Raw genomic sequence first — 22,642 nt, 5'->3', positions numbered from 1 at the left:
CTGAAGTTGTCATTTCTGTTAGTGCTGTTGTCAATTAGTTCTAGAACAGAGAAATATGAATTAAAGAATGAAGGAAGCATCATAATTTTTCAACTATCAATTAAATTAATAAGTATGTCAGATTATGAATAATGCAACATTAGTTTTGCTGGTAGATATTGTTTCATGAATTCAAATTGTTTTTATTAGGTATCTGTCTATTGGGATTGTCTAATCCTTGACATCTTGCCACCAGAGCAATGACCTATTCTGCTGCTTGTTTGCTTTTGGAGACATGAAATGAATATTTTTTTTTTATTCCCAAGTAAACTCTGAAAACTTCCCAAATTGCCCAAGTAAGAAGTTAAATTTATTTCAGTATAGAGTGAGTTATCAATTCCATCTATTAAAAAAAAAGATTTCAAACAGTCCTTATGGGAATAAATGGACTTAGTTTATTGGTGTAGAAACACAGACATACAAATTAAGGTGAAAAAGCAGCAATAAAAGATGTTTTTCCTAAGAAATGCATTTGAAAATGTTAAGAAAATAGTTCTGTAATTAGTGAAAAATGAGCAAAATAGAGTATAATCTTACAATTTCAGAAGAGGGTTAATAAGAAATAGTTCAAATTATTGAAAGGGATGCATTCACTCTTCTTATTGAAATGTATAAAACAATGGTTAGCAAAATATTACATGGTAAAAAAACAGCTTTGACTTTTTAATTTATTTAAAATTTCTGTTTTACCTTCTGATTCTAGAATATCAGGGCAATTTCCTTGAATAGTTTTTTTGAAGTTGATGTCTAGGCTTTTTTTTTTTTGCTTTCAAGTGATCCAATAATTTTAAAATTCTCCCTCCTGAAGTTATTCTCCATGTCAGTTGTTTTTCCAATGAAATATTTTACATGGTCTTCTATTTTTTTATTCCTTTGGTTTTGTTTTATTGTTTCTTGGTTTCTTATAAAGTCATTAGCTTCCACTTACTTCATTCTAATTTTTAGGGAATTGCTTTCTTCAGTGAGCTTTTGCTCTACCTTTTACTTTTGATCAAGTGTGTTCTTTAAGGCATTCTTCTCCTCATTGATTTTTGGACCTCATTTCCCATTTGACCTTGTCTGTTTTTAAAGTATTTTTTTTCTTCAGTAATTTGACTTGGGCTGGACATTTATTTCACTTCACTTTTTGTGGGATCTCCTGTTCTAGGAATTATTAAGAATAAATTTTAAAGGTATTTGGAGGGATTTGGGGGAGAACTCAAGCAAGTCTATGCCTTTACTCAGTCATTTTGGCTCTGCCTCCTTTGCATGGCTTTGACTTTTTAAGAACACATAAGACTCACCTGTCCTAAGCACATTACTGGAATGTAAATATATACTGCATAAAATTCACCTTCTTTAATTGAAAAATGATACTGCCATACAATGAAATGTAAATTATTAATATGTTTAGCAGAACTACTGATGTACAATGCAAAGCTAAACTTTACCTTAGTCCATGACCCAGTTACATGTCATCTAAACTGAGGGTGTTATACATGCTGATTTTTACTGCATAGCAAATTTTGTCTGCTCTTCAGATTTCATTGATCATGTGACTTAGAATTGTATAAAAATATGATGATACAAACTAATCACCAAAGAAACTTTATACCCCTTAATTATGAACCTGAGAAATAAAAATCAACTGCTTTTAAAATAGATGATTGTAAGTTATTTTTTTTTCAATCAAATAGTAAGGCACCTTCATCAAAGGTTTTTTTTAATATTAATTCACCTAATTTTAATAACTGCATAGTATATGCTAGGCATTAGACAAGTCATGATGCACCTTTTAAAGGACCATTTAACCTCTCTAAATATTGATTCCAATTCAATCTCACAATAATTTATTAAATGGCTTATTTTATTTTTCTTTATTTTAGAATGATCTGGATGCTTTCTTTAACATCACTTGATTTAATAATGTTGATTATTTTACACCACAAAACAGAATATTCTCTAATTTGATACATCATCATCATCATAGTAAAGCAAACAAGTAAATACACTGGTCATTTCTGAAAATATGATTCTTTTTAGACAATTTTAATCTACCACTCCTCTGCCAAAAAGTAGTAGGCATGTTCCTCTGCCTTCCTGTAAAATTACAACTGATTTTTGACATTTATCAATGTTGTTTAATATATGTGTGTATATTTTTTGTTATGTATGTGTGTATATTTGTTATATACGTGTTTATATTTGTTTATGTATATTTGCATGAGTGTTTGTATATACATGCATATATTGTGGTTATGTCACTGTTGGTTAATTTTTAAAAACATTCTCATAAATTTAAAATCCTATTTTCTTATATTTATTATAGAAGCAGCATGACTATTATGAAAAATAATTAAATTTTCTGGAGTACAGCCATGCATAAGCAGCTTTCCCAAAGAATGCTACTTTGATCAGCTTTTAAAGTTCTGAGTACATAGTATAGTAAATGATCTATTCATTCTATAACAAATCAGAGCAAAATATTCACAGTAAATGAAGGTATAGCATTAACAGTATTACAGCTTATCACAGAAAATCACAACATAGTATTCACAACAGCTTATCATTAAAATGGCCACATAGTTTTCACCAAAGAGGTCACAATATTTAGAAGAAACCTACTCAGCACAGCAGTAGCCCTTCTCTCTCCACAGTGGTTAGCTACAACCTCCCTCGACTCCCCAGGAACCATGTCGAAGGGACCCACAGTTGGCATTGACCTTGGCACTGCTTACTCCTGTGTGGGAGTCTTCCAACATGGGAAAGTGGAGATCATTGCTAATGACCAAGGAAACAGGACCACCCCAAGCTATGTGGCCTTCACCGACACAGAACGTTTAATTGGTGATGCTTCAAAGAATCAAGTTTCAATGAACCCCACCAACACAGTTTTTGATGCCAAACATCTGATTGGTCGCAGATTTGATGATGCAGTTGTACAATCAGACATGAAGCATTGGCCTTTTATGGTGGTGAATGATGCAGGCAGGCCTAAAGTCCAAGTGGAGTACAAAGGGGAGACCAAATGTTTCTATCGAGAGGAAGTATTTTGTATGGTCTTGACCAAGATGAAAGAAATTGCTGAAGCTTACCTTGGGAAGACCATCACAAATGCTGTGGTCACAGTACCAGCCTATTTCAATGATTCCCAACGTCAGGCCACCAAAGATGATGGAACCATAGCTGGTCTCAATGTGCTTCGAAGCATCAATGAACCAACTGCTGCTGCTATTGCTTATGGCTTGGACAAAAAGGTTGGTGCCGAGAGAAATGTGTTGATCTTTGACCTTGGAGGTGGTACCTTTGATGTCTCCATTCTTACCACTGAAGATGGCATCTTCGAGGTCAAGTCCACAGCTGGGGACACCCACTTGGGTGGGGAGGACTTTGACAACCGAATGGCCAACCATTTCATTGCCGAGTTCAAGCGAAAGCCCAAGAAGGACATCAGTGAGAACAAGAAGGCTGTTTGCCGTCTGCACACTGCTTGTCAATGTGCAAAGCATACCCTCTCTTCCAGTACCCAGGCCAATATTGAGATTGATTCCCTCTATGAAAGTATAGACTTCTATACATCAATCACCCGAGCCTGTTTCGAAGAGCTGAATGCTGATCTCTTCCATGGCATCCTGGACCCTGTGGAGAAGGCCTTAAGAAATGCCAAGCTAGATAAGTCTCAGATTCGTGACATCGTCCTGGTGGTTGGTTCCACTCGAATCCCCCAAATCCAGAAGCTTCTGCAAGACTTCTTCAATGGCAAGGAGCTCAATAAGAATATCAATCCTGATGAGGCTGTTGCTTATGGTGCAGCTGTCCAGGCTGCCATTTTGTCTGGAGATAAATCTGTGAATGTGCAGGACTTGCTTTTGTTGGATGTCACTCCTCTTTCCCTTGGAATTGAAACTGCTGGTGGAGTTATGACCGTTTTGATCAAACGCAATACCACCATCCCCACCAAGCAGACACAGACCTTTACCACCTATTCAGACAACCAGCCTGGTGTGCTTATTCAGGTTTATGAAGGTGAGAGAGGATGACAAAGGATAACAATCTGCTTGGCAAATGTGAGCTCACAGGAATTCCTCCAGCACCCAGGGGTGTTCCTCAGATTGAAGTAACAGTTGACATTGATGCAAATGGCATCCTCAATGTTTCTGCTGTGGATAAGAGTACAGGCAAGGAGAACAAGATCACTATCACCAATGATAAAGGACGTCTGAGCAAAGAAGACATTGAGCGTATGGTCCAGGAGGCTGAGAAATACAAGGCTGAGGATGAAAAGCAGAGAGACAAGGTATCTTCCAAGAATTCTCTTGAATCTTACGCTTTCAACATGAAAGCAACTGTATAGGATGAAAAACTGCAAGGAAAAATTGGTTATGAAGACAAACAGAAGATCCTTGACAAATGTAATGAAATAATAAACTGGCTGGATAAGAACCAGACTGCTGAGAAGGAAGGATTTGAGCATCAGCAGAAAGAATTGGAGAAGATCTGCAACCCCATTATTACTAAGCTGTACCAGAGTGCAGGAGGCATGCCAGGAGGCATGCCTGGTGGGTTCCCAGGGGGTGGAGCAGCCCCATCTGGAGGTGCTTCTTCTGGACCCACCATTGAAGAGGTCGACTAAACACCTCAGAAAGAGCATTCCACACAGCTTTTCAAAAATTGAAGTACTCAAATTTGTAGCCAAGGCAGTAGCAGTTTAAAAGTAACATTTAAGCTACTGTGTAAATCTAGGCATTTTGAATACTTGAATGTGTGCAGAGGGAGAGAAGTAAACAACATTGCACTTTATCAGTACTGTAAACAAGTGGAAATGCAATCGTCTTGGAGAATAAAATCTATTTTAAATTTGCACCATAAAAATAATATTTAGAAGAAAGAACAATCATCTCAAAGTACAATAGTCAAAATTTCCCACTTATGGGGCACACTAAATTAAATCAATCAGTCACTTATTCAGCAATCAATTACTAAGTATAATTAATCACTAAATACAATCATTAGAAAATACACAAACCCTCCACCTCTAGGTCACTAGTAAACTCCAATTTCATCATTACTCAGTACACTCAGAGAGATCTTTTCATCTTGACTTAGGGCCAGTTCTCAGATTCCCTGGATCCTCTTCCAAGGTCCCAGATTCTATCTGGATTCATCAGAATGTCACCTGGGTTCATGGGCAGACAGCTCCTTGTCCATTTCCTTGTCCAGCTCTCTGGGTAGGTCCTGCTCCACACTGAATTCACAGGGTCCAGTCCATCTCAAATCCAACGCAATTTCTGCTTTTGGCGTTTCAAGGCTCAACCAAGCCACAAACAAAGTACCTGCATCCTGGTCATTCTTCCTTAGTCTTCTGCAGCTCATTCAAAAAACAGAATCACCTTATCCAGTCTGGGGGGAGGGGACTCTTGGGCTCCTGGACTCCTGGGTTCCTGGGGATCCTGGCCTTCTGGGCTTCTGGGCTCCTGTTAAGAAGAAGCTCCACCACCACAAGTTCTCAGGAAATTCTGACTCAGTTCCCGATTCTCTCTTCTGCAGCTGGTTTGCCTCCAGATTTCTGTCCCAAGAAATTCTTACTGGCCCTTCCTGGGACAAGAGACCCAGCATTAGTTTCTTGTTTCAGCTAACCCCATCCTGTTATGTCAGTAACAGGAGACAGGAGTTCATACCTTCTCTTTCCTCAACAGAGGCTTGATCAATTACTAAGTGCTCAGTACCTGCTACCTTTGCTTAACTTGAAACAAGGTATGAAGTACCTGCTTACTTGACAATACAAAAGAGGGTCTTCAAATTCAAATTACATTACCATTACATCTGGTCCTGTACCAATTTAGAAATTTTCTGAAGAGTAAATTTAATATATAGCTTTATGCATAAAATATTTTTTGGAATAAACCAAAATACCACTGAAATAAATTTGAGGGACCTGGATGAGTAAAGGTAACTTTCATTTATCAGTTTACATGTAGTATGTGGCACAGGATTAGAAATGATCTTTATCTCTCTGAATACGAACATGTGCCTGTGTTTGAAGGGTGAGGTATCTAACTTTACATTGTATTTTAAGAAGTTTTATAACTTTCTGTCAGTTTACTTTCTATTTTTAAATGAACATTTGTGAGATAAATTTGCAATTATAGACACAATATACATACATATTCATATAAATATGTATATATGCATATGCCTATATACTTGCATAAATCCTTTTGAAATGTTCTCAATATTTTCTATCCAATGCTTCTCTTAAAATGTTCTGAAATTTCTATGAAATATTAACCTTGGATTACATCTCACTATCTTCTTGACTGTTCTATTGGCATCATAAAAGGAAAATACTTGACAATTGTCTGCATTGTGTAATATCTTGAGTATCAGTCTTGCAAAAAACAATTGAAGCTGAAATCTGCATTGATATCTTCTGGGTTCAGTTAAAAAAAGATATCAGATCTGTATCACTGAGGACAGAAACCTTGCATGAGTGAGGACAAACAACTCTTTCTTTCTATTTTTTCTGTGCTGTAGGATGTTATATTGTTCTCTTTTTTTTTTAAGCCTTTATCCTACACAAAGAATATAAGGCTAATGTATTCTGGTATTCCAGTAAATTAACTGTAGAGAATACACTACAGCAATATCAAATAGATCCTAAATCCCAGATAAGAAAATGATATCTACTTCAAAAAATTAATTGCAGTAGTATTATTGCTCCCTGATGATACGATTTATTTTAAATCATTATTAACTATGGAAGAGAAGTTTTACTTCAGCTCAGAAATTAATATCATAAATAATGTTCTGTATTTTAAGGGGAATATATTTAAGCCTGAAGAAATGATAATAATATCAAAAGATTTAGAGAACAGGACTATGAAAGGAATTGTGTATGTGTGTATGTACACACACATACACACACACACTTATATATATATATATATATATATATATATATATATATAATGCTTTTGCTTAGGGAAAGAATTTTTATTTTCCTATATAAATGGTAGTGTCTTGTTCCTTTGTCTGCATCAGCCGAGTAAGTTCTTAGGCTCTAGAGCATAACCTGAACTTTGGAGGAAACTCTGAGCTCTTAATAATTCCCTGCTTAATTCATAGTGTGCAGCAAAGGGGCAGAGGACGTAATGTTGATTTCTCTCTTCTCTCTTCCATTCAAGCAGACAGACAGGAAAAACATAGAGGGGAATTCAAGGATATTGTTTCCTGAGCTCCAACTTTCTTTGCAGCGAATGTGAGTTTCTGAATTGCCTCTACTGTATGATCTTACTATCTAGCTTTCTAGTATGTAAAAGATCTGTCTATTTATCTTTCATCTATGTATCTATAGATTGAAGCATTCTGAGATGTGTTTTTTTTTCATGTAGGCTATGTAAGTCCATATCAAACCTTCTGAATGTTGCTTGCAGGGAGGCAAGAAAAAATATCACTATGCTCTGCCCATTCTCTCCAAAAAAGATTTTGATTCTTTCTCGGAGAGAAAGCAGAAAGTTAAAGTCAAAGGTTAGCCACTCTGCTCTTCTCAAAGACAGTATTTACCAGGCTATTATTATATCTATCTGTTTCTTTAAGATTACAGTGTTAATCGATCTTTTACAATCCAGTGATTACTCTTGATTTCCCCCCCCCCCAAATCTGCTGGTTTATTGATTAGAGCACTTTAGCAGTAGCATCTTTTAGATTTTTAAATACCTTAGTTGAAATTCTATTACCTATATTATCTTTCTTTTTAGCAATGTTTTAGGAATATTCAAATTGTCAAACAATTCCACTCATTTCACATGATAGCAAGATTATGCTTGAAATTCTGTAAGTTTGGCCCATAATTAAAAAAAGAGTAGGCTGTTTTCCCTTCCTTCCCCTCCCCTTCACTGTCCTTCCCTTCCCCTTCTTTTTCTGCTTTTTGGAGGGAGGAAGGCAGGGCAGTTGATGATAAGGGACTTACCCAAGGTCACACAGCTAGCAAGTGGTAAGTGTCTGAGTTTCCATTTGAACTCACATCCTCCTGACTCCAGGGCCAGTGCGCTATTCACTGTACCACCTACCCACCCCCACATGGTTTTTTTTTTTTCAAGAGACAGAGGATCCAGAGACCAAATTGCCAAAATTTGCTAGACTATAAAAAAGCAAGTGAGGTTCTAATAAACATCTATTTCTGCTACATTGATTAGACTATGGTCTTTGACTTTGTATTTTACAACAAAATGTGGTAAGTCCTCAGAAACACGGGTGTTGCCAGATCAGTTTACTTGTCTGCTGAGGAATTTGTGCATTAAAAAGCAACTGTTAGAACCAAACATGGAACAACTGCTTGGTTAAAGATTGAAAAAGGACTACAAAAAGACTGAATAATGTTAGCTTATTTTCTTAACTTACACGCAGAGTATATCTTGTGAAATGTCAAGCTGGATGAATTAAAAGTTGTAATTAATGTTGTTGGAAGAAATATCAACAATCTCAGATATGCATGTGAAAACTGATGGCAGAAAGAGAAGAGGAATTAAGAACCCTCTTGATGAGGGTGAAAGAGGAGATTGTAAAAGTTGCCTTGAAGCTAAAAAAAAAAAAATCAACCCTAAGATCTTGGCAACTGTTTCTATTACTTCCTGGAAAACAGAAGAAAAAGAAATGTAAGTGGTCTTAGATATTATATTCTTGGGCTCAAAGATCCCTGCAGACAGTGACTGCAGACATGAAATTAAAGGATTCTTGCTCCTTCAAAGGAAAGCTATGGCAAATCTGGACGGAATACTAAAAAGCAGAGACATAGCCTTACTTATGAAGGTCTGTATATTAGTAGCAATGTATGGTTGTGAGAATTGGACTATAAGGAAATCTGAAGCATTGTAGAATCATAGTTTTCTTATTGTGGTGCTGCAGAAGACTTTTGAAAGTCCCTTGAAATGCAAGGACATCAAGTGAGTCAACTGAATTAATTTGGGATCAAATGAATTAATCAAATGAATTAATTTGGGATATTTGCTAGAAGGTCAAACACCAAAACTAAAGCTTAAATACTTTGGACACATAAAGAGAAGACAAGACTCATTGGAAGAGGCCCTGATGTTGGGAAAAACTGAAGGCAAAAGGAAAAGTGGGATGACACAGTATGGGTTAGATATCATGTAAACAATGAACATGAACTTGGACAAACTTCACGAGATAGTTTAGGATAGATAGGACTGGTGTGTTATGTTCCATGGGGTCATGAAGAGTTGGAGATGACTGAAGAACTGAACAACAACAGCTCTTTTAATATCTTCATCAATGATGACCTCATATGTTGATTATTTTCATAAAAGTACGGATAAGTAGGTAGACATGTGGAGTCTCTAGTCTATCTATTCCTTTTTATTATTGCTAAAATAATGTTCAAGATGTTTTTCTTTGTTCCCTAAAAAAATATAAAATACAATGGGAATTAATTGGTACCTTAAAAATGATTTTGCCAAGAGCAAATGTTTCCTCTAAGTGCGCTTAGTCAAATTCAACTGCTTATTTTCTCTTCTCTGTTTTCTTTAGTGCCATTTCTACTGGCTTTTAGCACACAGAAAATTGTGATACTGGAGTCCAAGTGCTGTATACGTTCATTCTTTCCTTGATAGTGAAAAGCATGTGTTATACATACAATAATACACACCCACACACAGAAAGATATCCATTTTTATATCAATATCTGCATAGCTATAGATAGATAATCTATATCTGTATATACATACATTCATATAGACATTAGACAGATATACATATATAAATATTGATAGGTGTAAATAGTTATATATGACTATGCACAACACATACATATTTTTTTCCAGTTTGTAGTTACTTGTTACTTTCCTTAGGTTCATTCTTTTTTTTTTTTTCTTGGAGGGGGGAAGACAAGGCAATTGAGGTTAAGTGACTTGCCCAAGGTTACAGTGCTAGTAATTTTATTAAGTGTCTGAGGCCAGATTTGAACTCAGGTCCTCCTGACTGCAGGGCTGGTGCTCTATTCACTGAGCCACCTAGCTGCCCCAAGCTTATTCTTTAAAAAGACTTTTTCAAATACTTTTGTTTTGCTCTCTTTCCAAACTTTCTTAAAATTTATTTTATTCCCTCCATGAACCACTTAATGAGGGAAAACTGCTCATAATCATAACTTTGCATATCTTTCAACCCCCTGTGCTTATTTTTCTATTGAGAAATATCTGATTTCATTTCCTTTAGAATATTTTAAAACGTCTGTCCTTTCTTGGCCTGACTTGATTTGATGTTCGTATTAAAAATAGTTGCAGTAGAATTTGGCAATCTACTCTTAGCTTTAGTATGGGGGAAGATACCACTTCACTTGATGTAATCACACTTAGCTAGAAAGTGAATGGACATTAGACATTTATGGGAATAAACATGAAAATTTCACAAGCTTAAATGCTACATGAAATAATATGTCACAGCCATTGACTGCCAAGAAGTACACTAACAAACCATGCTGATGGGAAATTTTCTGAAAGAGTGTTTTATTTTGAGAACAATTTTTGACAAAGATCTAGAGCTAAATAGGTTGTAGGCTGGTTTCTACAGCTAATCTTATTTGTGTATTTTCAAGAATACTGTAATAAGTGGCATTTTCAGAAAAGAAAATAAATGACATGCACATTGAGTGTATCTGTCTTTTAAATCTATAAACTTCCTATTTGTGATTTTCACATTCATGTAATTCGTATGGAAGATGACTATCAAAAAAAGCCATAGTCCTCTTAATATATATGTATGTATGTATGTGTGTATATATATATATATATGTGTGTGTGTGTGTGTGTGTGTGTGTGTGTGTGTGTAGTCTCTGCCTTCTTCCAAGCAAGTGAAAAGTTTGGGGAACCAGTTTTAGACACCCATGGCTCAGGGGTCAGAAGTCTGGAATAATGAAAATTTTCTAATTCACTGTAATGTCAGAAGTTGATAACTCAGGAGCTAATGAGCCAAAATTGAATGTTCATATAAAAAAGATGATACACATATATCTTTACTTATTTCCTTCATGGCTATAAGGAGATAAAATTTGAGTTGGTGCTTAGAATTGGAATAGGATTTCCTACTAGCCCAGTCTACCTAGCCATACATAACATGAACACATAACTACTTCTATTTTTTTTTTCATTTATTCTATATCTCAAGTGAAGAAGCATTTAAAGATATTTGACTGATGAGTTCATAACATACAAAGTTTCCATCAGAGGTCTCACTGGTGAACAGAGTGGATGGCAGCAGCAGAAGAGTGACTCAGAGCAACAGAGGAGTTTCTGATCCATTAGCAATGTAGCAGTTTGGCCCAACAATAGCTCAGCCTAACTCACTAACAGATTAATTTCCCTGGGATTTACCTGTGGAACAAGAGAATGACTCATTCATCACTGAGCCTGTGCCCTTAATTTTATGAGCACTTCACTAAGTGAGAAAGAGATTTCCAGACCAAGAGGTATAAAGTAGCCATTGGCAACACATGTTCATGACACAGGTACCTTACTACATTTATACTTTAAATGCGAGCCAGGTCTCCCTCAGGACATTGCTAGGGAAGAATGATCTTTGTATTTTGGGAAGTTTTTATCATCTCTTCTTTCTAAAAAAAAAAGTAAAATGAAGTCCCTTTCTCACAACATTTCTTCTCAAAAGCTCCTTTTTAAAAGCTAAAAGAGTTGATGTGATTTTAATGGAAAATTAGAAGCATGCCAGTGGGGTGTCAAATGCTTCAGTGTTAAAAATCATAACCCTTCAGTGATATACCTAGACCCCTGAGAGGAGTAGAAGCTATATACTCAGAGGATCCGCTGCTTTTCTGAGTATAATTGAGCCAATAGCTCCACAGGAAGTGCTTTATATACAAATGTTTACCTTTCTTTGCCCATCGACTTCATCGTATGTTTATTTCATAAATCACTTTTTGGGAGGCAGGAATTAAGTGATTATGTACGTTTTAAACTCAGTAAAGTATTTTTCTTTTTGCTCACTGACTTATTCCCAATACTTACCAATTTAAACAGTATCTTGTTGTTATTAAGAAACCAACCTAAGGATAGCAGCAATTTATTAATAAAGAAATCATCAATTTATAAATGTCTTAAGAAAATTGTAAGTTATTGGAGAGTAGACACCATCTCTTGCATTTTTTTTTTGTATCCTCACCTCTTAGTAAAGTATGTGGCACATATTAGGTGCTTAATAAAATTGATTCCTACTCAGTATTATTACTACAACTACTATATTGATAAAATTTCCACATCATTTTGCTTGACTTTTTATGTCATTTTAATTGTCCAAATACAATATTTTTATATTCAACTCAACACATATATAGTTTTAAAAGAGATGGTGTTCTTAAGAAAACTCTCATGACTTTTCTAGAAAAGAGCAACTACCCAGAAAAAAAAAGTAAGATGAAATCCAGGCTCAGACACTTAGCACCCACCCAGAAACACCTGGCCATGTAACCTTGAGCAAGTTACTTAACCCCAATTGCTTAAAAAAACAAAAGTAAGATGAAGCCCCTTTCTCATAACATTTCATTTTTTGTGGCATTACTATTGTGTGTATATTAGGTGGGAGGAGTGGAATTCATTTTCATTGTGTTCCCTAAGATGGCACTTCGATTTTAAGCCCTATTTTCCATGGCTTATAGCTTTTTCTCAGAATACCTCTGGGGCTAAAATTCATCATGCTTGTTTTCAACCCAGAAGTAAATTTTTCAGAAAGTTTGATGGAAATCTATTCCAGACCTTTTGAAAATCAAGTAACTATAGGGAAATTTTTGTCAGTTCAAAACAGCCATTTTTAGATACCTTTAGTTTGTTTAATAACTCAAAAAGACACCTACATTTCCTCAAATTCAATAAGCTTTTAGATATGAAGAAAGCAGTTATATTTAAATAGATAAAAAATAGTTACATTGGTTAGAAATGAAAGATCATCCATCATGTTCTGCATTTTTAACAATATAAAATTCTCTGTGAATTAATGTTATTCTGTATAATATGGCACATCACAAGGAAGTAAAACAAACTAAGTGGTTAGGATTTTAAAGTTTTGAAAAGCTGATCTATTAGAATATGCATACATACATGCACACATACATCCTCATATATACACACATATATATATGCATGTATACCTACGTATGCATACGCATATATACACACATAGGATTCCTATGGATCAGGCAGTCAAGATTATGTTAATAGGAAATATAACCATGAGTAGGAATTTTAAGGGAATGACTTTAATCCATGTGACAAAGAAAATGAGGTAGCCTTTAGGCTGTGTGTCTTCAGAACTAGTAAGAAAAAAAAAAACATAGTAAATCTTTCCATTCTTGTGAGTTCAGGAATCTGTTACTATAAATCTCTACTCAATGATACAAAAATATTATAGATTCACTAATTGCAAAAATCAAAACTCCTAGTGAAATACCCCCTTAACATACCACTAAATAAATCTTAGGCAACCATTTGAATCAACAAGCCAAGTAAAAAAACAACAAAAAAGGTTTTTTTAGACTATGCTCTATGCCAGGTACTGTGTTAAGTATTCAGAATACAGAAACAAGCAGAAAGAAAGATAATTCCTGTTTTCAAGAAGTTTATATTCTAAAAGGGAAGCTGAAAGGGATAGGGAGGAATGAAAGTAACTGACCTGGAGCTATATAGAGGAAGGCTAGGAATGCAGATCATTCTGGAGATCAATAAAGACAGGGCTAGTCTGGGCATCCTCTTTAAAATGGCAGTTATGGGAAGGAACCAGTCAAAAAGAGACAACGGCCAGAAAATACCTCTAATGGGAGATGTTCAGTCAAAAGTCATCTCTGGAATTAAGGACATTCTGGGATAGTAAAGAGTGAAAACTAGAAAGTTAGGAAGATAAAACTTGAATGTTTTTAAAGAAATTTTGTAAATGTTCTCATTCCAAATATGCTTTAGTAACCACATGCAAGTAACATTTTCTTCAAAGCATGTATTTGGAGACCATTTAGGCAGTAGAAACACTCCACTTTTTTCTCATCTTTTTCTTACCAAAAACTCAAGAAACAAAAACAATCCCTTCTCAGAAATATAAAATCAAATAATTAGGGTTTTGTTAATAAAGTAGGTAATTTGTTATTGCAAGATCATCAAGCTAAAGACTTTATTAAGTTCTAGGAAACAATTTTATTCTAATTAAGCCTAAAAGTTAGCAATAATGGGAATTAGCTACTGTTGACCTAAAATTTCAGTTATAAACTTTTAGTTGTGAGAAAAAATGTATATTTGGTTTTAAAAAGTAATGAACTCATTTAAATAGATCCTAGAAGTTCAAATACTTTTACAAAATCTCAGAAAAGTGATAATCTACCCTCCTGCTGAAATACTTCCAGTGATTAGGTATCTTATCTAACAAGGAATAAAATTATCACTTTAAATAATACAAGTAATGGGTTGCTTATTCTTCACATTTTATAATATATAATATTAATAATATTAAATGGAAGTATCAAATACAGACAGTTCTCCTTTTACTTATGTTTGCATAATACAAAATTTGACATTACATAAAGAATTCTGAAAGAAAATTATATTGTGGTCTCACTCTCCCTCCTGCTGTCACCAAAACAAAACAAAACAAATTAACAAAGAAGCATAATTCTCAAGTGAAAGCTGAAGTTCTGAGTCTGGGAAAGAGCACTGCAGTGGTGGGATCAGGTACTTGACTTGGGACCTCTAGTGCTGAGAGAGGAGACCTTTGCCTAGTTCTACCAAATGTTACAGAAAGTACCCTAGCATACCCAGGATGCCTCCTAATACAAATTTTTTGATCTACTTTTCTAAAGGACAGTAGCTCCAAAAGGGTTAACAATCTTACTTTAATCAAACATATGTCATTCACTTAGTTTAGGGGAAAAAGTCAGTACTCTGAACTTCAGAGAATACAAACAGAAATTACAAGCAGACAAATATACAGAGAAGATAACACCATTCAATGGACCAACAAACTGGGCTTCTAGCTGTCTGACCATTTCATGTATACAGTTAGTTACTAGAGAGAAGAACCAATATCTGGGTTTTCCAAGCGGGGGTGGGAGGGAGGGGGGACTGTCCAGGGCTGCACAGAGTTTCATCTGGTCAATCACACAACTCTCCCCATAAGTGAGTTACAAAGTAGAACCTCACGTCAGATGTATAAATGGCCTTCTTCAGGGTCAGAGAACATCACAAACTTCATGACCCACTGCCTAATTACAAAGTAACAAAAGGTGGGCCTTCCTGAAATACAAGCCTTCCTTAAGGAGACTTCTCTTGTGCTCCAATTGAAGTCCATTAAGAGACATGGACAACCTTCAAATTTCCTAGGTCCACTTAGGGTCAGGGAAGATCTTCGAATCTCCTTACCATTACACCAACAAACCAGCCTCTCTGGCCCGGAGTTCTGTCTTCCTTCAGGCTGAGCTCCATAATGTATGTTTGCCCCTGACATCACATCATGTTGCTGTCATCTCTTCTTTGTGTTTCTGTTTGGCCCCAAGGTTTCTGCCCACCCCTATCCCCTTAAGTGCATTTTATTCTTCTTTCCAGGCATGCCCCAATATGAGTGACCCCCATCTTCAATCGTGCCTCCTGCTTTTGCTTCTCTATCCCAGGTCCTATTGTGTGGTCCCCAACACTTTCCAAACCAAGAATCCCCCTTTCTGTCTTCTCTCCCTCCTTTCTCCTCATCTTCAGTAAGATTAACATTATGTAAAAATTATTTTACATAGATGGTTCATTTACATAAAGCAAGAACAGTATGTAAATAAGAACAGAAATTAGAGCTTGCAAGAAAGAAATCAGGAAGTTTAGAGACTAGAAAATTTATATGACAAAGACACTGTTCAGAGCAGTAGTTTATCTGAAAAAGAAAATTACATAATTAGAATACAAAAATGCAAAGGCATGGGGAGAAATAATGGTACATGGGAAGAAGGAAACAGTCATTTATTGATACCTCTTCTGTGCCAAAAACCTGTGCTAAGCACTTTACAAATATCTCATTTGATCCTTATAACAAGACTACAGATAGATGCTATTATTATCTGCATTTTACAATTTAGGAAACCAAGGCAGTCAGTAATTAAATGACTTGCCCAGTCATTTTTCCAATGAGATATTTCACATTGCCTTCTATTTTTTTGATTTGTTTGGATCTGTATTATCTTGGTTTTTCATAAAATCACTAGATTCTATTTGCTACAATCTAATTTTGAAGGTATTATTCTCTTCAGTGAGTTTTTTGAAATTCCTTTTCCATATGGCAAAATCGGTTATTTAAGGCATTATTCTTACTGACTTTTTGGACTCATTGTCATTTGAGTTAGTCTATTTTTAAGGTGTTATTTTCTTCAGCCTGGCTGTTGAATCATTTTTCATGATTTCCTTGCATAATTCTCATTTCTCTTCCCAATTTTTCCTCTACTTCTCTTACTTGGTTTTCAAAATCCTTCTTGACCTCCTCCATGGTCTGTGACCAATTCATATTTTTCTTGGAGGATTTTGTTGTAGGAGTTTTGCTTTTGTTGTCTTATTCTGGTTCTATGTTTTGATCCTCTTTGCCCCCCTCCAAATAAAAGATTCTAGGGTCTGATTGTGCTTCCTCTGTTTGTTCATCTTTCCAGTCAATTACTTGATTTTTGAGCTCTTTGCCATGGTAGAACTCTGCTTCCAGAATGGAGAGTGCTTTGTCCCATGTTTCTGGAATTTTGCACCACTGTTGTCCGAGATTCTTCCAGGTATCTGCCTCAGAAGTGTGAGGAGGACTTTCTCTCCACAGCATCAACAAGCTCTGCCATATTAGTGCCTCTCGCCCCAGGACCACCACCCAATACAGTGACCCAGATCCAAGAAGGGCAAAACAAGAGAATGCTGTTTCAGGGCCAACAAAAATATTCCTGCAATTGCCCTCTGGACAGTCACTTCATCCCCCTATCATCTGTAGGCCTGGAGCCAGAAGCAGCCACAGAAGCAGCAGTTGCAGCCACTACTTTGATGCAAAAGTGGAAGGTGAGGATGATAAGAAATATATTTTAAAATACAAATAAAGGAAAAGCAATGATAGGGATTCTTTTGAACTACACAGAGTTGTCACATCTATATAAATGCATCTAAATGCATGGCATTGAATTTCAATAGACCTCTTACTACAAAAAGGAAATACATTTACTCCTCTTTAAATGATATTTTGTCTCAGTGGGCTCTAAAGTGTAAACTAAATCACCTAAAGGTAAGGACTTCCCCCAAGATGGGAATGTATCGAATCAAAGTTGTATGAGATCACTCAATTGGTTTAATCTCATTAATAAATAGTAGAACTTATCTCCAACTCAACAATATCATTTCCTTCTTCCTCAGTACTTCCCTACTCTTCTCCCTCCCTCAGCTACATAAGCTCCTAACTTTATGCCCTCTGAGCTGGACATCAAAAAGAGAGTTATAACTTAACCTTAGTTGGGAAACTATAGAAGCAGCTATTTGGAGGATGCTGAGAAATTTTATTTCCTATGCCAGTACACCATTCCCTTATTGATTTTGGGTAGGATCACCAAGAAGGCCTTGGAACATGGATAGATTGCAGACATTTGACTCAATAGAAATAATGCATATTATATTTAGAACAAATTATAAATTTCTAGATTTGAAATGTTATATTTTGAAATTAACAAAATTTTCATTCCTTGTAATTTATTTTTTACATTCATCAAAATTTTATTCTCCTTACATCACCTTAATACACATGTTCTTAACAATTATGCTTGGATTGTTCATGAAAATTTCATAAGACATTAAACAAAGCTAGCCATCATTTCAAGTTATTTCCCTGTTAACTATTTTTACGGCACATGCATATTAGGCAAGTATCAAAAAAATCACAAAAGCAAAAGACCTAAAAAAAAAGCTAAATACATGTTTTTTTTTACTGCTGTGCTTAATATCAGTGACTTTATGAACTGATATCAAGCAATTCATTTTTACTGCATCTTTACTTGTACATTTGTTCTTAGGTTGCCTAAACCATTTAAATACAAACAAAATGAGTGTAGCAAGAATAATTAAAGTGAGCAGCAGGAAACATTACAAATAATGGAATGTCAACTGTTTCTGCCCTTCTCCAGAGTAAATTGACTGGGTTAAAATTTTGTTTTAAGGAACACTTTTTCAACTGCAATCATAAAGGTGTACACATTGAGATTTTGTATCCCACAGATACACAAGGAATGACATGTAATATCTATAGGACATCTGTTTCTATGACAGCCATGAGTGCTCCAATAATACCCACAATAGTGTCCACAATGAGTACACCTGTGGCTGGAACCAATTATTCCTTTATCTCCCCCCTCCCCACACCCCGGCATGACAGACCAATATGCAGGCCATTTTCTTTGCTTAGACATGCAAAAGTGCAATGTATCAAATATTCCAAATATGTATAAAAATGACATATCCCCATATTGGCCACCTCAGATGAAAAGAGATCACTCCCCAAATGTTAACTGGTTCTACTCCCCTAATATTAAACATAAAAACCACATGGGAAATATAGAAATCCAAATAGAAGTAATTTATAAACCTGTCATAAATCATAAACAAAAATTATTTGTGGGACAGCATGGATGACAAATGGTCTACCGTGTAAATTTTAGAATGAGGCAGACAAAAGTTGGAAGACTGTTTGATTCTCCCCTCCTTCTCCTGCTTCAGGTTCATCTCCTTCGGTGTCCAGATGTCCACAATGTCAAATTGTCTCTCAGTAATTGCATTGTTAGGGTGCTGTCTTTGTATGATTCTTCACTTAATGTATCAAGTTCAGCAAGAAACTCATCAAAAGCTGTCTTTGCAAGGAAGCAGGCTTTCTCTGGAGAGTTCAGGGTCTCATAATAGAACAGAGATGTCCAAGGCCAGAACCAACCTTATAAGATGCATTGGGTTGCATCTCCTTTTTGCTGGTTTCAAATGCTTCTTGATATGCTTGTTGTGATTGATCCACTCTTCCTTTCTTGTCATCACCAGCAGTAATCTCCACCAAAGAACAGTAGTAACCTCCTTTCATTTTCAAATATAAAACTTTTTCTTCTGCTTTTGCAGCATTAGGAATCAAAAACTTTTCCAACAGACACAGTACATTATTGCAGATCTCTCTTAGTTTGGTCTCAATTTTGTCTTTGTATTCTCTGACCATCTACTGTGATTTTTTTTCTTTTGCTCAACACCTTCCGTCTTGATCAATACTTGAAACAACCCTCCAAGATGACCTCCAGGCCCCTATGACATTTTTGTAAGCAACAGAGAGAAGATTCCTTTCCTCATTGAACAATTCAGCTCCTTGCTCAGTTACAGGCTTCATGTAAGCTGCCATGTCATCCTGTCTCTCAGCCTGCTCAGCCAATTTGACCTTCTACAGCAGCTAATTTTTTTTTTTCAAGACTTGAATGTTCTGTGCCCAGAGTGAGTCATGATGGCCAGATTGATGGGGAGGGGAGGTCAGTGGTCTATACGTGGCAGCAGTGCCAGTGGCGGGGCTGAGACCGTTTACCTATATATCTCAGCCTACAGACACTGCAGACACAGGGTTTCCTCCAATCCATCCTTTCTACTAAAAAAAAAAATGTATATCGTGGCAGCTAGGTGGTGCAGTGAGTAAAGTGCCGGCCCCAGAGTCAGGAGGACCTGAGTTCGGATGTGGCTCAGACACTTAACACACACATACACACGCACACACACACACACACACACACGCGCGCACACACACAACCTAGCCGCATAAGCTTGGGCAAGTTACTTCACCCCAATTGCTCTCCAAAAATAAAAAAAAAAAAAGACAAAACAAAACAAACAAAAAAACCCATATATATCTATCTACTGCATTTTGAGTAAGAGTCATTTAATTCTTTTTAGTTACATTCCCAGGGACTTGCACATGTAATAAATATTGATTGATTGGTCATTTACCTCTTTTAATTAATTCATTGCTAAAACCATACCATTTACATATGTTCTCCCCAATTGTCAGTCAATTCTGGAACATAGTGAAAATGTGTGTTTTAGAATCTTGAAAGATTTGAGAGGTACCATTCCCCCAGCTATAAGTTACAGCTCATCTTAAGATTGTTTAATAATTAATAATTGCTTGCCCCATTGTAAAGAAAGTGCACGCATAGATTTTGTTTTGTTTATTTTGCTTTTAGGTCAGCAATTACCATGCCAAAGTAAATTAGAACAAATTATGCCTTTCAGGTTTAGAGGTGAAAGTTGGTGATAATTGCTAAAACTCTAAACAGATGGACTGAAATAATGCTCATATGAATTAAAGGTTAGGCAATGACCCATTCATTATATGAAATTGTTTATTTGGAATTACTTGGCTTGGGGGGGGGGTGGAAACATCCATTCATGTGGCTTGTGTTTATTTGTTGATATTTGTGTGTATCTATAAGTAATAATTTTAAGAAATTCAGAATTCCCTTAATTAATATATATAATATTTCAGTATTATATAATGAATATTCATTATCATTATGAATAAAATGCTCTTAAAGTAACAATTTACTTTCATTTATATTCTTTCACATTTGTAATAGTTTATATCTGTATGACATATATTTTTAATGACTCTGTGAGGTAAGCTTGCTAAGTTTCAGAGACTTTGACCTGGGAGAGACTTCAGAGGCAGGATGTAGAGTGGAGAAGAAAGTTGTATTTATAGTCATAGGACCCCAAGTTCAAGAATTGGCTCTACCATTTACCATCTGTGTGACCAAGAACAAGTATCTTTACCTTTCTAAACTTCAGATGCCTCATCTGCAAAATGAAAAGTTTAAACTAAATGAACTATATAAGGTCCCTTCCCACCAGTGATGAGATTGTAAAAGTTTATCAACTGGTTTCCTCTTTCCCTTAAAAATAATTCTATACATGATACCTGTTAAAGATTAGTCTGCATTATTAATATTTTAGCATTATTTTCTTAAGTCTAGACAATTAAGAACAATCAAATTTGCAGATTTTTGAAATGTAAATTCTAACATTGAAAATATAAAAAATGTCTATCTGAGGTAGTAACAGCTGACTTCAGAACATCTTTGCTTCTAGCTATGATCCTATCTCTCAAATCTATGTCAGGTTAGAGATGGAGAGACAAAGGACCAGAGAAATAAAATGACATTTTCTAGCTCAGAGGTGTTAAACAGTAGAGTGCAGATTCAAAACCAAAGTATTCTCCATTAAACTTTGTACTATATTCCACAAAAAATGTATCTACCATTTTTTAATCCATTTTAAAAGATGAGGTAATTAAAACCTCTGGAGTTTAGGTAGGACTCACAGTCACAAAAGAAAGTAAGGAATAAATCCAGGACCCAAACCTAGGTCTCTTGAATATGGGTGCAGCTTTTGGTACTACCATGAAACTGCCTTACCCACACTTTGCCACCTCTGAGCTTCCCATCAAACTGTTTGGGAGCCTCCATATGCACTAATGATAAATATGCCTTGTGTTTAGAGTTTTGGAAGAAAAATTGTGTGATTGTGTATAGGGGAATCATAACTGTAAATAGTAATAGTTGAGGGGCAGCTAGGTGGTACAATGGACAGATTGCAGGCTTAGAATCAGGAAGATCTGAGTTTGAAACTGACATTGGACACTTACAAGCTGTGTGCCCCTGGGCAAGTCACTTAACACTCAGTTTCCTTAGCTATAAAATGATCTGGAGAAGGAAGTGGCAAACCACTCCAGTATTTTTGCCAAGAAATGACTGAACAACAGGTAATAATCTGCATGATGTATGCATCTCTTGGCTAGACAATTACACATTTGCAAGAAAAAGGGAAGAATTACCCACTTAACTCTGCCTGATTATATGTATATGTGTATGTATGTGTATATATATATATATATATATAATACATATGTATATATATATCTATATACCTAAATCTATAGATATATCTATATAGACATATCTATATATCTCTATACATGAATATAATCAGGCAGAGTTAGATATATACACATGCGTATATGTATGTGTATATATATATATATATTCTTGCTTTTGAAAATTTATAGAATAATTTTGTATTTTTTTCTTTTGGGATATACACCCAATTGTGTGCACATCTGTACCTATAAATATACCTTTCTATACAGACATATGCATACACATATACATACATACACACACAGACACACACAGATATGCATTTTTATTTTTTTGAGGTAGAGAAATATTTTTATTTTTGAATTGACATTTTACAAATGCAGAGAGAAGTTGTAATGCTATTTCTAAAAAGGTGAATAATATAGTAAAAGTTTCATGTTAGCATTAAACAAAGTATATTGGGTCTTCTTTATTTCACTTTTTAGCAACTGTTGTCAAATGTGCTTATTCTAGAGTCTCACACTTCCATTCAGTGTAAGTATCAATTTTACCATTCAACAAATTGCACTTACAAACAGCATCCACTATTAGTTTGTTTATTTCTGATGCAGTAAATAAAATTCACAGTTGGATGCACAAAATTAAGTCATTTAATGGATCTGTATTTCAGTTGATTGAGGTCTACAG

General features: G+C 35.5%; 2 pseudogenes; one reads left to right on the top strand and one right to left on the bottom strand.

Moving 5' to 3' along the window:
• Positions 1–2,697: 2,697 nt before the first annotated feature.
• LOC138171037 (heat shock cognate 71 kDa protein-like) lies at positions 2,698–4,893 on the top strand (annotated as a pseudogene).
• A 13,824-nt stretch (positions 4,894–18,717) lies between these two features.
• LOC138171087 (14-3-3 protein zeta/delta pseudogene) lies at positions 18,718–19,449 on the bottom strand (annotated as a pseudogene).
• Positions 19,450–22,642: the final 3,193 nt, after the last annotated feature.

The sequence above is a fragment of the Petaurus breviceps genome, unplaced genomic scaffold (genome assembly GCF_028583685.1).
Source record: "Petaurus breviceps papuanus isolate PSGF00001 unplaced genomic scaffold, PetGlider_PUasm1.0 41, whole genome shotgun sequence".
In the NCBI taxonomy this organism is placed as follows: domain Eukaryota; kingdom Metazoa; phylum Chordata; class Mammalia; order Diprotodontia; family Petauridae; genus Petaurus; species Petaurus breviceps.
The sequence above is the reverse complement of the archived record's forward strand: the minus strand, read 5'-3'. Positions and strand labels throughout refer to the sequence as shown.